Genomic DNA, 11,574 nt, shown 5'->3' on the forward strand with positions numbered 1-11,574 from the left:
CTTCTTAGCTGGACAAAACCATGTGCACTGCAGGGGGGCAGATGTAACAGGTGCAGAGAGAATTAGATTTGGGTGAGTTATTTTGTTTCTGTGCAGGGTAAATACTGGCTGCTTTATTTTTACACTGAAATATAGATCTCCATAGACCCATAGAGGATAACTGGATGCTAGGAGATCTAAAAGAGCTACAAATTAGCGAGACATGGGGTTCATTTCAGGTCAATTACATCAGTCAGCTGTATCTAGATACCCAGTTTAAATCATTTTTACAATTGCAGATTGAATTTGGTCTCCCAAAGACCCACTTCTTTCGTTATTTGCAATTAAGGAGTGTTTACAACCACCGTTTTGTCACTTCACCCCCAAACTTTGAAGAATCTCCGATTAAGAAAATAATTAAATCAGGAAATAGAAAAAAAGTATCTAGGATCTATAAAACAATAATAAGAGAGACCCCATGTGATTATCTTGCGGAACTGAGGGTTAAGTGGGAGGAAAATGTGGGTCCACTAATAGAGGAAGATTGGCAATCCGCTATAACAACCGTTAATAAAGCTACAAACGCACTGAGAGTGCAACAAATTCAACTATTCATATTGCATAGAGCTTATATGTCTCCCTCGAGAATGATCAAGTATGGGGCAGTGTCCTCTATAAATTGTAGGAGGTGTAAGGAATTCCCAGGAACATTTTTCCATTTGCTATGGGAATGTAAACCCGTGTCCGAATTTTGGGATAAAGTGATTTGCATAATGGTAAATACCGGGGTAAAGAGAGAATTACTGTCACGGAATTGCTGTTTATTGAACATTTTTGACACAAGCGAAATTGACTGGGGTTTAAAAATGTATGTAATATGCCTATGCTCACTAGCCAAGGTGCTTATTTCGAGATACTGGATGGCGAAAACCGGTCCAGTGATCGAGGAATGGATAGCGTTGACTAACTATACAGCGGAGCAAGAGAAGTACTTATCTGTCGGTAGAAACACACTTAGTAAACACGACACCATATGGAACAGATGGAAAGTTTCACTTTATTGGCACACTAGGAACACGTAAACAAATGATTTTTTAGGAAAAACATTATTAATTAATACAGCATGTTACACAAAGCAACACTCAATAATAAGTTGACTTAATGATCAACACACATTTATTTATTTTTTTTCTCTTTCCCTTCTCCACTTCCTTATTTTAAGTATTTAACCACTGCTTTTCTTTTTATTCACATAACCTAATAGTATTAGTACTATTCTTTATAATAATCACACATTACTCTGATATACACTACACGAGTAAGAGAAATAGAGTACACACACACATAATATACACTCAATTAGATCGGTAATTACTTGAAAGTAACGACGTGACAGTATGCCGCGATATTATAATCCCATATCTTACCAAGCCATTTAGGCCTGGTATGGTAGTTTATTATAGATATTCATAATAAATGCACCAATTTTACCACACTATAAATTTAACATCATACAGGGAACTTGACCACGTCCCAATCTACAACAACTTTGCCTGACCTGACCACTTGTATTGTCTAATTAGCAACGTAGGATAATAATAATGCAATGTATTGGTAGTACATACTCTATGTTGTTTTGTATGTCTTTTTTTTTTTTTTTTTTTATTCATTTTCTTGTTCTTTTCTCTGTCAATGCTATATTTCTTGCTTTGTCATAAGCAAAATTTTAAAAAATTCAATAAAAACTATTATAAAAAAAAAAAAGAAATATAGATCTCACTTTGAAGTAAAACCCCACCCAAATCTAACTCTCTCTGCACAAGTTGCATCTGTTCCACCTGTAGTGCACATGGTTTTGTCCATCTAAGAAGGATTTTGTCAGAAAGAGTGAACTAGAATAAGGCCCTATGTCACATATTTTTTTAGGACTCAAAATTCTTATGTTATAAATTCTGTAAGTTGTTTTACCACAATACATATTGCTAATAATTGGCAACTTATAAAAATAATTTAAAAATTAAGTAAAATTATTTCCTGGAAATGTTTCATATGCACAGAATAGAATAGGAAAACATTCAAACTACTGTAAATATTGGATTTGATGGTAGAATAATATATGACATAACAAAAAATTATATTTACACTTTGTTGGTTGCTAAACCTTTATGTGCACCAAAGGCTTAATTCAAACCTGATCACACAGCTTATTTTGTTTGGTAATGGTCAAAACCATGTGCACTACAGGTGGGGCAGATGTAACATGTGCAGAGAGAGTTAGATTTGGGTGAGTTATCTGTGCAGGGTAAATAGTGTCTGCTTTATTTATACACTATAATTTAGAACACACCCCACCCAAATCTAACTCTGTCTCTACATGTTACATTTGCCTCACCTGCAGTGCAGATGGTTTTTTGAATCAGGCCCTTTTATTTTTGATTGTTTACAAGTTGTTACCCTGCCTTTACAGTAACTATTCTACTTTGTATTTCCTTTCCATATTGTACCTTAAATTATTGCTGCAGTAAATGTTTTCTCTTTCTGGTCCATCCAGGGCTTGTTATTATTATCTATAATCTGCATGGTATAAAAGTGCAGTGCTTCAGGCTATATATTGGTGTTCATACACAGAAGAGAGATTCACATTGTGCTGTTCAGATGTTTTACCAGAATACCAGACAAGATATCACAAAGACTAGCTGAAAACTGGGTAAGAGCTTAGTTTACAATAAAGGTAGCAAATGACAAAGAGCAATTTTCTCACAGACCCAAGAAAATGGACAAAAACATTTGGTGAAATTATTTAAATCAAACAGATACAATTACATTACTTTGAGCGACAGGTTTTGTCAGTTTCCAGATTTTTGGAGCAAATTACTGAATTACAAATTACATTTGCTCCCATGCAGTACCAGATTTTTATTCCATCCAACCAAGTAGTTGAATGGATGGATGAAAGTTGGTCTGATGTGTGGCCAGCATAACTGATGTTCCTTATAGCACCTTTGATGTGGATCACTCACTTTTATAGTGCATTGGACAGAATAGACATGTGCTCTCCTTGCTTTCCTTTTAATAATTTAGTATCTGAAAATGTTGTGTCTCAAAAGAACAATTAATTACATGAAATTCCCATTGGCATCATTATTCACGTGTTAGAAAATTATCTCTCTAGAAAAGTAGTGTTACAGTAATAAATTACTATCTGGCAAACAAAAAGTTTTGAACCAGTTAATAATTTGATGAAAGTTTACTGACTCCAATGTCCCAACAGACCAATGTAGGCTTTGTTTTTACTTTTATAGCTCAAGTTTGTGGAAGAAGTTCATTGTATAAGACTTGGTTTCATGGTTTGGGTTTTCCATTCTCATTAACACTTACAGTATGTTTTCAAATAATTTTATTTAAAAAAATATTATTATCTGTCCTATGTGTGAATGGGAAGGAGAGGTAGAAGGAAAAGAGAAATGTAAAAAACATTTTATTACGGTTTTTACAGTAAGAAGTTCACTGTTTTTAATTTGCATTCTAGGATTGCAAATCACCAAAAAGGTAAACATTAAAATGTATAAACTGAAGTATGAAGGTGTTTGAGCTGGATACATTTCTTAAAAAAATCTCTTTAAAAATTATATTGGGTACATTTACTAAAGCTTCTAAAAATGAGTAGAGGTGATGTTGCTTATTGCAATTAATTAGATTCTTTCTATCAATTCTCAATCTCAATGTTGTCCTAACTCTCTCTTATAGGCTTACAACTCCTTTCCGGTGTATCTGAAAGTGTCACCATAAATTTCCGTAATGTTGTCTATCAAGCTCGCTAGGGCTCAGATATATTTGTAGTTTATGACTCTTCTGGCTGTATGGGTAATGTTTAACGCAATGAGGAGCTGAATCCCAAAAGATTAATGAATCAATACTGAGGCTACGGGTTCCTTTCTGACTGTCAAATCCCTTTTGTGGATTTGTTCATAATGTGTATGAGCGTAAGGAGGAGGTATACCATGGTGAATATTTACCATTTTGTCATGGGTAAGGACCATCACTTCGGCCAACACTCTGCCCAAATAACATACTCAAACGTAGTTCATGGAGAGCCATTTGTATGCGCGTCAACCAACAATAAAATAAACATCATCTGGGTGGAAGTAAGGTACAGAGAATTTCATGATTTTATCACACAGTATCCACATGAACATTCCCATTCCCTCCTCTCCGACCTGGGTTGCACAAGTTTCAGGCTGCAGTGTTTTGGAACAATACCCTGTAGGCACTCTGCCAGCCATAACCTTTTCTCTTTTGACCATATAGATATATTTATAGTGTCTTCCACTGGTACGGATTTTCAACAACATTTCTTTAATGGGCTCTCCATCTGGATGCTGTGAGTAAGTTATCATCTGATTATACCATGTTACTTCCCAGGTTCCAATTTGTCTGGAGCTGGAGAAGTTCAAACATACCTGTGCTTTATCCACTTGGTATGGGTGTAACCTAAGGCTAGGGGACCTGGTATACAGGTATTTCTTATCCAGTGGCCTCCCCTTATTTAAAGCACTCACTTCTGATAACTTTAGTGACTAGACCTACATTACTTATTTTGTGCAGTACTTGTGAACACACCCAGCATTCAGTTTGGTTTAAGACCTTACCCACTAATGAGTTATAATCACTCAAAGCATGTCGGCTTATTGTAGTCTTTTTTACACTGTCCTTTTTGTAGCTTGAACAGGTTGCTTGACCATGGCTGCTTTTCCGTCCTCCCAGAATAATGCCTCTAGCAATATTTCCTCTTCTACACTTTCAGTAAAAGGAATTTCCGGGATTCTGGCCTTCTTGCAGTGGGATGAATGTACCAAAGTCTCTCTCTCTGTGACTTTTATTGAGGTAGTGCTGTTCAACAAGACTTTGGCCCTTATTCTGATGTGGGCGGTACGGCCCGCGTGCGGCCGTACCGCCGATGTTTTCGCTCTGCACATGCGCAGAGGTCACTCTGCGCATGTGCAGGGGAAATTGCCGCACAAAAATTTTATACGCCGCAAAGGGGGCGTATAGGGGCGTGAGGGGCTTAATAGCCTCATTACCCTATGCATACGCCCAGCGTTTCATGGGCGTTCCCATGCAAACGCGGGGCGTATGCATGGTAATGAGGCTATGACGCCAGTGATGGGGGCGGAAAGCTGACATCGCCGGATGTCAGCTCTCAGCCCCCATACAAGCTTTCACACGGACGATTGTCCGTGTGGTCTAAGCTTGCGGGAGCTGCTGGAGCGTGCGGCCCTGCCTTCGATGGTCGCCGACCATCGAATGCAGGGGGCAGCTCCCACCATGGTGGAGGCGTACGCCCCACCATTTTCATGCGGATCGCCAGCCGTCCGCGTACGGACGGCCGTGGCGATCCGTATTGGAGGCGGGGATTGGTTTGTGCGGCCGGAGCAACGTATGCGGCTCCGGCCGCACAGACCAGAATAAGGGCCTTTGTATGGTCCTTCCCAAAGGTCTATTAAGCAACCTGAGAGTAAAAAATTTTTGGATCATAACAAAATCTCCTGGTTCATGATTATGACAGTTCTCAACAGGCATGTCTGGTGTCAACAAGTTCAATTCCCTTTGCTGTTTTCTCAGCTGTCATCTTTAGTATATATTGCACAGTCAGTTCGTAGTTCGTTATTACATTTGAGGTCATCCTGTGGGTCTATCATGAGGTGTGGCTGCCATCTAAACAATAAGGGGACAAGTTAAGCGGAGCTCTGGGAGTGGTCTTATACTATACAGCACAATGGGCAGTGCCGCTGGCCATAGTAACCCTGTTTCAGTCATAACTTTACCCAGTTTGTTTTTAATAGTACCATTCATTCTCTCAACCTTTACACTTGCCTGAGGTCGATAGGGAGTATGAAGTTTACTGTTAATTCCCAGGAGTTTACACATGACTTGGAACACTTCTACTGTAAAATGAGTGCCTCTGTCACTCTTGATAACCTTTGGGATACCATATCTACAAACAATATTTTCTTTGCGGTGAAAGTAGCAGTGTTGGAGGCAGCAGGAAATGCCTCCACCCAATTGTAAACATGTCAACACAAACTAAAACATACTTTAAATTTCGACAGGGTGGTAACTGTATGAAGTTGATTTGTATTACCTGGAAAGGGCCTTCTATAGGAGGGATGTGGGATGACTCTGTTGGAATGGTTTTCCCAATGTTCTTCCTCCAACAGGTGAGGAATTACATTGCCACTATACCTGCTGGTGAAGCGAATACTGGTGCAAACCAGTAGGCTTTGACCAATTTGCACATACCTTCCTTACCGAGATGTGTCAGCCCATGAGCCGCCTTGTCCAGGCTAGGAAGGTATGCCCTGGACGCCACTGGTTTTCCATGTCCATCTCTCCAGAGTCATTATTATTATTATTATAATTTTATTTATAAGGCGCCACAAGTGTTTCGCAGCGCCGTACAAAGGAACAATACAGGGAGACAAAACTTGGCATAACATTGAATAAATAACAAAAATACAGTACAAATAAAGAGCACCACAGTTCAATAGACATTACAGCTTAAATGTAAGTAGTGAGGACCCAATCAACATACAACTAGAGGCTTGAGGCCAATGATGGAGATGAGTATGAAGATGGTCACTGAGTGTTGGATTAAAGTCCAGTGGACTCTTGACCACATGCTTTCGACTTCCAATCTGCCCTCTCCTTTGGTGAACACAAATTCTGCATCTCTGTGAGTTGTGATGTAGATACCATGTTAAATGTACAAAGGTTTATAGGAGAAGAAGAAATATTTACAGGGCATGCGGCCCTTTTCGCTGCCTCATCAGCACGGCTGTTACCAAGGGACACTGAATCCTTATCTGATGTATGGGCCTTGCACTTGATAACAGCCACTCTGTCTGGTAGCTGGATAGCCACCAGAAGTCTCTTAATATATGACGCATGCACCACTGGTGTGCCAGCTTCCGTCATGAAATTTCTGAGGCGCTATAGGGCCCCAAAATCATGCACAACTCCGAAAGCATATCTAGAGTTGGTATACTGATTTCCCTTTTGCGAGATCACATGCTCTGGTTAGTGCCACCAGTTCAGCTACTTGTGCATAGTGAGCTGGTCCAAGGGGCTCAGCCTCCACAATACCATCTCCATCTACCACTGCATAGCCTGTGCACAGCTCTCCCGTTTCCGTTTGCCTATGACAGCTGCCATCGGTGAGCAAGGCTATGTCTACCTAACCTAATGGGCTGTCGCTTATGTCAGGACTTGCTGGAAAGGTCTGATTCAAGTAGGTCATGCAATCATGTTTGTTTTCACTTTCGCCAAGTTCTGTCTTACCATTTTCAGCAACATTTGCATCAACTCCCACCCTTTGTGCCTTTGAAGGCACATGAGGCAGGAATGTAGCTGGGTTTAATGTGTTGCAACTTTTTATGATAATGTTTACTGGAGCCATCAGTACCAGTTCCCACTTGGTGAACCGCACTGAGGACACGTGTCGAGTCTGGGCAGAATATAGGAGAGCTGAAACAGCACAAGGAGCATAAACAGTTAAATTGTGTCCTAATACCACGTCCTAACTCTGGTTTACTAGTTGTGCTATGGCAGCTACACTTCGTAAACAAGTTGGGAGTGAGCGTGCCACTGGGTCCAATTGGCCACTGTAGTAAGCTATTGGTCTGTTGGCATCACCATGTTTTTGGGTAAGTACTCCTGCCGCACATCCAGCTGATTCTGTACCATACAATTCAAATGCTTTCCCATAATATGGCATTCCCAGTGCTAAAGCCTTTGGTAAGCTTGCCTTTAGCTCCTCAAAGGCAAACTGGTCTGGCTTAGTAGAGGAGACCATTTCTTGCAGTGGCAATGCCAGAATAGAGAAACCTGGGATCCAGTTACAACAGTATCCACACATACCTAGGAAAGTATGGATATGATGCTGGGTCTGCGGCAGTAACATGTTTTGAATTGCTTGGATTCTATCATCAGTGATGTGTCTCAACCCTTGGGTAAGACAGTGACACAAATACTTAATCCTGGTCTGGCATAATTGTAGTTTGTCCTTTGATACCTTATGTCGTATCTCTGAGAGATGCATCAGCAGTTGTCTAGTATCATCCACTGATGATTCTAGTGAGTCAGAACACAACAATAAATCATCGACATACTGTATTAGTATCGAGCCACTCATGGGCTGGAAGGACTGTAAACAATCATGCAAGGCCTGGGAGAAGATGCTAGGCTGTCTATGAATCCCTGGGGGAGGTGGGTCCAGGTGTACTGTACTCTTCTGTAGGTAAATGCAAAGAGGTATTGGCTGTCAAGGTGTAACAGGACAGAAAAGAAAGCAGAGCAAAGGTCAATAACAGTGAAATGAGTACAGTGAGGTGGAATTTGCATCAGGATGACAGCTGGGTTTGGCACTATGGGGAATTGGCTCTCAACTACTTTGGGTACCCCTCTTAAATCCTGCACTAATCTGTTTCCTGTTGTAGCAATCGCTGTATCACTGAGTACACTCCTAGCTTGACCTCAGGTTTTAAAGGTTTTAAAGGGTATTTCAGTATTTTGGGCACTATCCAGCCTTCTTTTAAATTAATTTCTACTGTAGCTACGTTCGCCATCAACCCAGCATCCAGATGCGTAGCTACCATAAGGCAGCCACCGCGGCTGCTTGGGGGAGCAAGCGCCAGCGGGGTGCCCCCGGTGCCCGGGCACTCTGGTCAGACCCCCCCTTACCCCTCCGCATGCCGCCGCCACAAAATTACCTTACCCCTCCGCATGCCGCCGCCGCCGGCCCCGCATTCAGTCTGGCACCGCAGATAGCCTCCGGGCTCCGTCTCCTGCAGTAATGAAAAATGTCACGACAAAATGGCTGCCCCCTAATAGCAGACAGTTTTTACGGATGCTATAGGAGGCCGCCGCCTCCTCCTCTAACATCCCTAAAAAAACTGTCTGCTGTACGGGGGCAGCCATTTTGTCATGTCATTTTTCATTACTGCAGGAGACGGAGCCCGGAGGCTATCTGCGGTGTCGGACTGAATGCGGGGCCGGCGGCATGCGGAGGGGTAAGGTAATTTTTTGGCGGGGGGGGCGCCACAATATTAGTTATGCCTCTGCCAGCATCCTGTCCATCTTTAGTCCAAAGGGAACTTGGTATTTGAGCTGTAATTTCAGCTACCTTAGATGGGTTAGAATCTATAACAGTCAAGTGCAGCATTAATCTCTGAGGAGTGTCCAGCAAATCTTGCATCTCTTGTGCAAAGTTCCTAGGAGTATCCAAGAATACACTATCTGGAGTACAGTAGATGACACATCACATTTTACAAAGTAGGTCTCTACCCAAAAGGTTGGTCGGAGCTGCTGCAGCCAACAGAAAGGAATGTTTAGTATGCAAGGGCCTGATGGTAACCACTGCTGGTCTCGTCATTGGGTAATGCCAGTGGTGTAACTCCCGGAGGCAATGGAGACATTGGCCGCCGGGTGTTAGCCACTAGGGGGGGCACTGAGGAGCCGGCACCAGGAGCCTGTGACTTCTGCAGTAAGCGGTAACGCACCTGCTGCTGCAGCTGTCACAGGAAAGTAGGAGCCATCTCCACAACTATGGGGGCATGATTCGACGCAGGAGCCAGATCAAAGTGAGTGCCGATATAACTACTGCAGCAGCCGGGTCATGTGTGCAGGGTAGGGATGAAACTAATAAGTAACTACAGTTCCTAGCAGCCCTTGCTGCAGGAACCTCAGGGCTACTGGGAGCTTTAATTTACTTTAGTTTCTCTTCACTCACTGACAGAGTCACTGTAATGTAGCTGTCAGTTCTCCAGCAGCCAGACGAATAGGGGGCTAATAATCTCAGCTCCTCACACCCCTTCCTAGCCTCTCAAGAGTTTTTATGAATCACCCTAGCAGGCTTCGAGGAGCAGTCCAAAAAGTGGTCGGGGCTAAATGGCAGGCCCTCCAGCATCATATTGAGTGTGACAAGAATGTGCACTATATATTTATCTGTGTACGTTACTATTATACTGTATGTGTGCATGGGTCTGACTGTATATGTATGCATACAGGTGTTTGACTATGTATATTTGTGAGTGAACGTATGCATAACTATATGTATGCATGTGTGTGACTGTGTGTATGTATGTATGTGTATATATATATATATATGTGTGTGTGTGTGTTTGTGTGATTTTATGTGTGTATATTGTACACACCGTTGCAGACAGGCTAACTTGGACTGGGTGACAGTGTTTGGTGATGGGGGGGGGGACACAGAAATCCTAATTTCAGCTACTACATTCTGGGGGTTGCAGGTGCTGTCTGTAGATTTGGGGGTCACTTATGCTATGTATGTGTAGTTGGGGGGGGGGCACTACCATCTTTGCCGCCTCCGGGCACCTGATATGAACTTACGCCACTGGGTAATGCTGCACTTTTCCGGTTACCCCAATTGCTGCTACTGTTTGATTGGTACAACCCAAATTAAGAAGAAGTGTTGAGAACAGACCTGGCCACCCCTGTATCAATCAAAAAGTTTTGTTTTACACACGCTACACTTACCCGCACCTGAGGCTCTTCCTTCAGATGTTGAGTCAGTCTAACAGGTTGTAGGATAGAGGTATGACCTGCTTTCTATTGGTGCATCTGTGTCACCCTTAAGACAGTGTCAGCAAATAGGTGGGGCGGAGGCATGTGGCGTGACCTATCTGTTTCTTCCATTGTTTTTGTGATGGATGCCTACGTGTCTCTCCTCGGTGTGGTTCCCGGTCCCTTCTATGTGTGTCATTTCTCCTGAGGTTAGGTGAACCTCTCTATTGCAGTACCTCTCTATTGCAGTTGAAGCACACCATTGACTTCCTACCTACATCCCTAGGTGTTGTGTATTGTGTGTGTTTGGTTGGGGCATTACTGAAAGCCTGGATGCTAACAGTCATAAATTTTTCAGTCTGCATTTCTCGGTTTTTCTTAATGTTTTTGTCATGGTCGACAGCAGATTCTCTCAAAACATCTACGGTCATGCCTCTCCAATTTGGGTAGGAAGTTTGCACTCTGATTTTCAACTTTTCCTTGAGACCCTCCACTAGTACAGAGCCAATCATTTCCCTTAAGTGTGGGTTGTCCTTGGGTTCAGAGACACCAGTGTGCTTTGACACCGTCTGTAATGCCCGGTTGAAATATTCTCTAGCAGATTCGCTATCTTTTTGTTTGATAGTGAATATTTTAGTATATTCAACCGCTGCAGGAAAATGTACACCCAATTATAGATTGTTTAGGCGTATATTTTCCTGATTGCTTTCATCGTTTTTTTCCTTATCAACCATCAAACCACTATCCTGAATGATTTTCAGGATGTCTATGTGTGTAGGAAGACAAGCTCTCAACAGGATTCTCCAATCCTTATAGGTGAATCAGAATTCCTCATCAGAATTTCCCAGATCCTTTATAAATTTCTGACAAAGTGCCAGATTTTTTCTGGGATCAGGGAAATCTGAAATGGTAGATCGCAATTCCAGTCGTGTCCAAGCATTTTGCATTGTTATGGTCCTTGTAGGTATCACCCCATCTCTGTCCGCCTTTCCATAAGGAACTTCCAGCGTA

Source organism: Crinia signifera, chromosome 1 (assembly GCF_055691185.1).
Source record: "Crinia signifera chromosome 1, ASM5569118v1, whole genome shotgun sequence".
Lineage (NCBI taxonomy): Eukaryota > Metazoa > Chordata > Amphibia > Anura > Myobatrachidae > Crinia > Crinia signifera.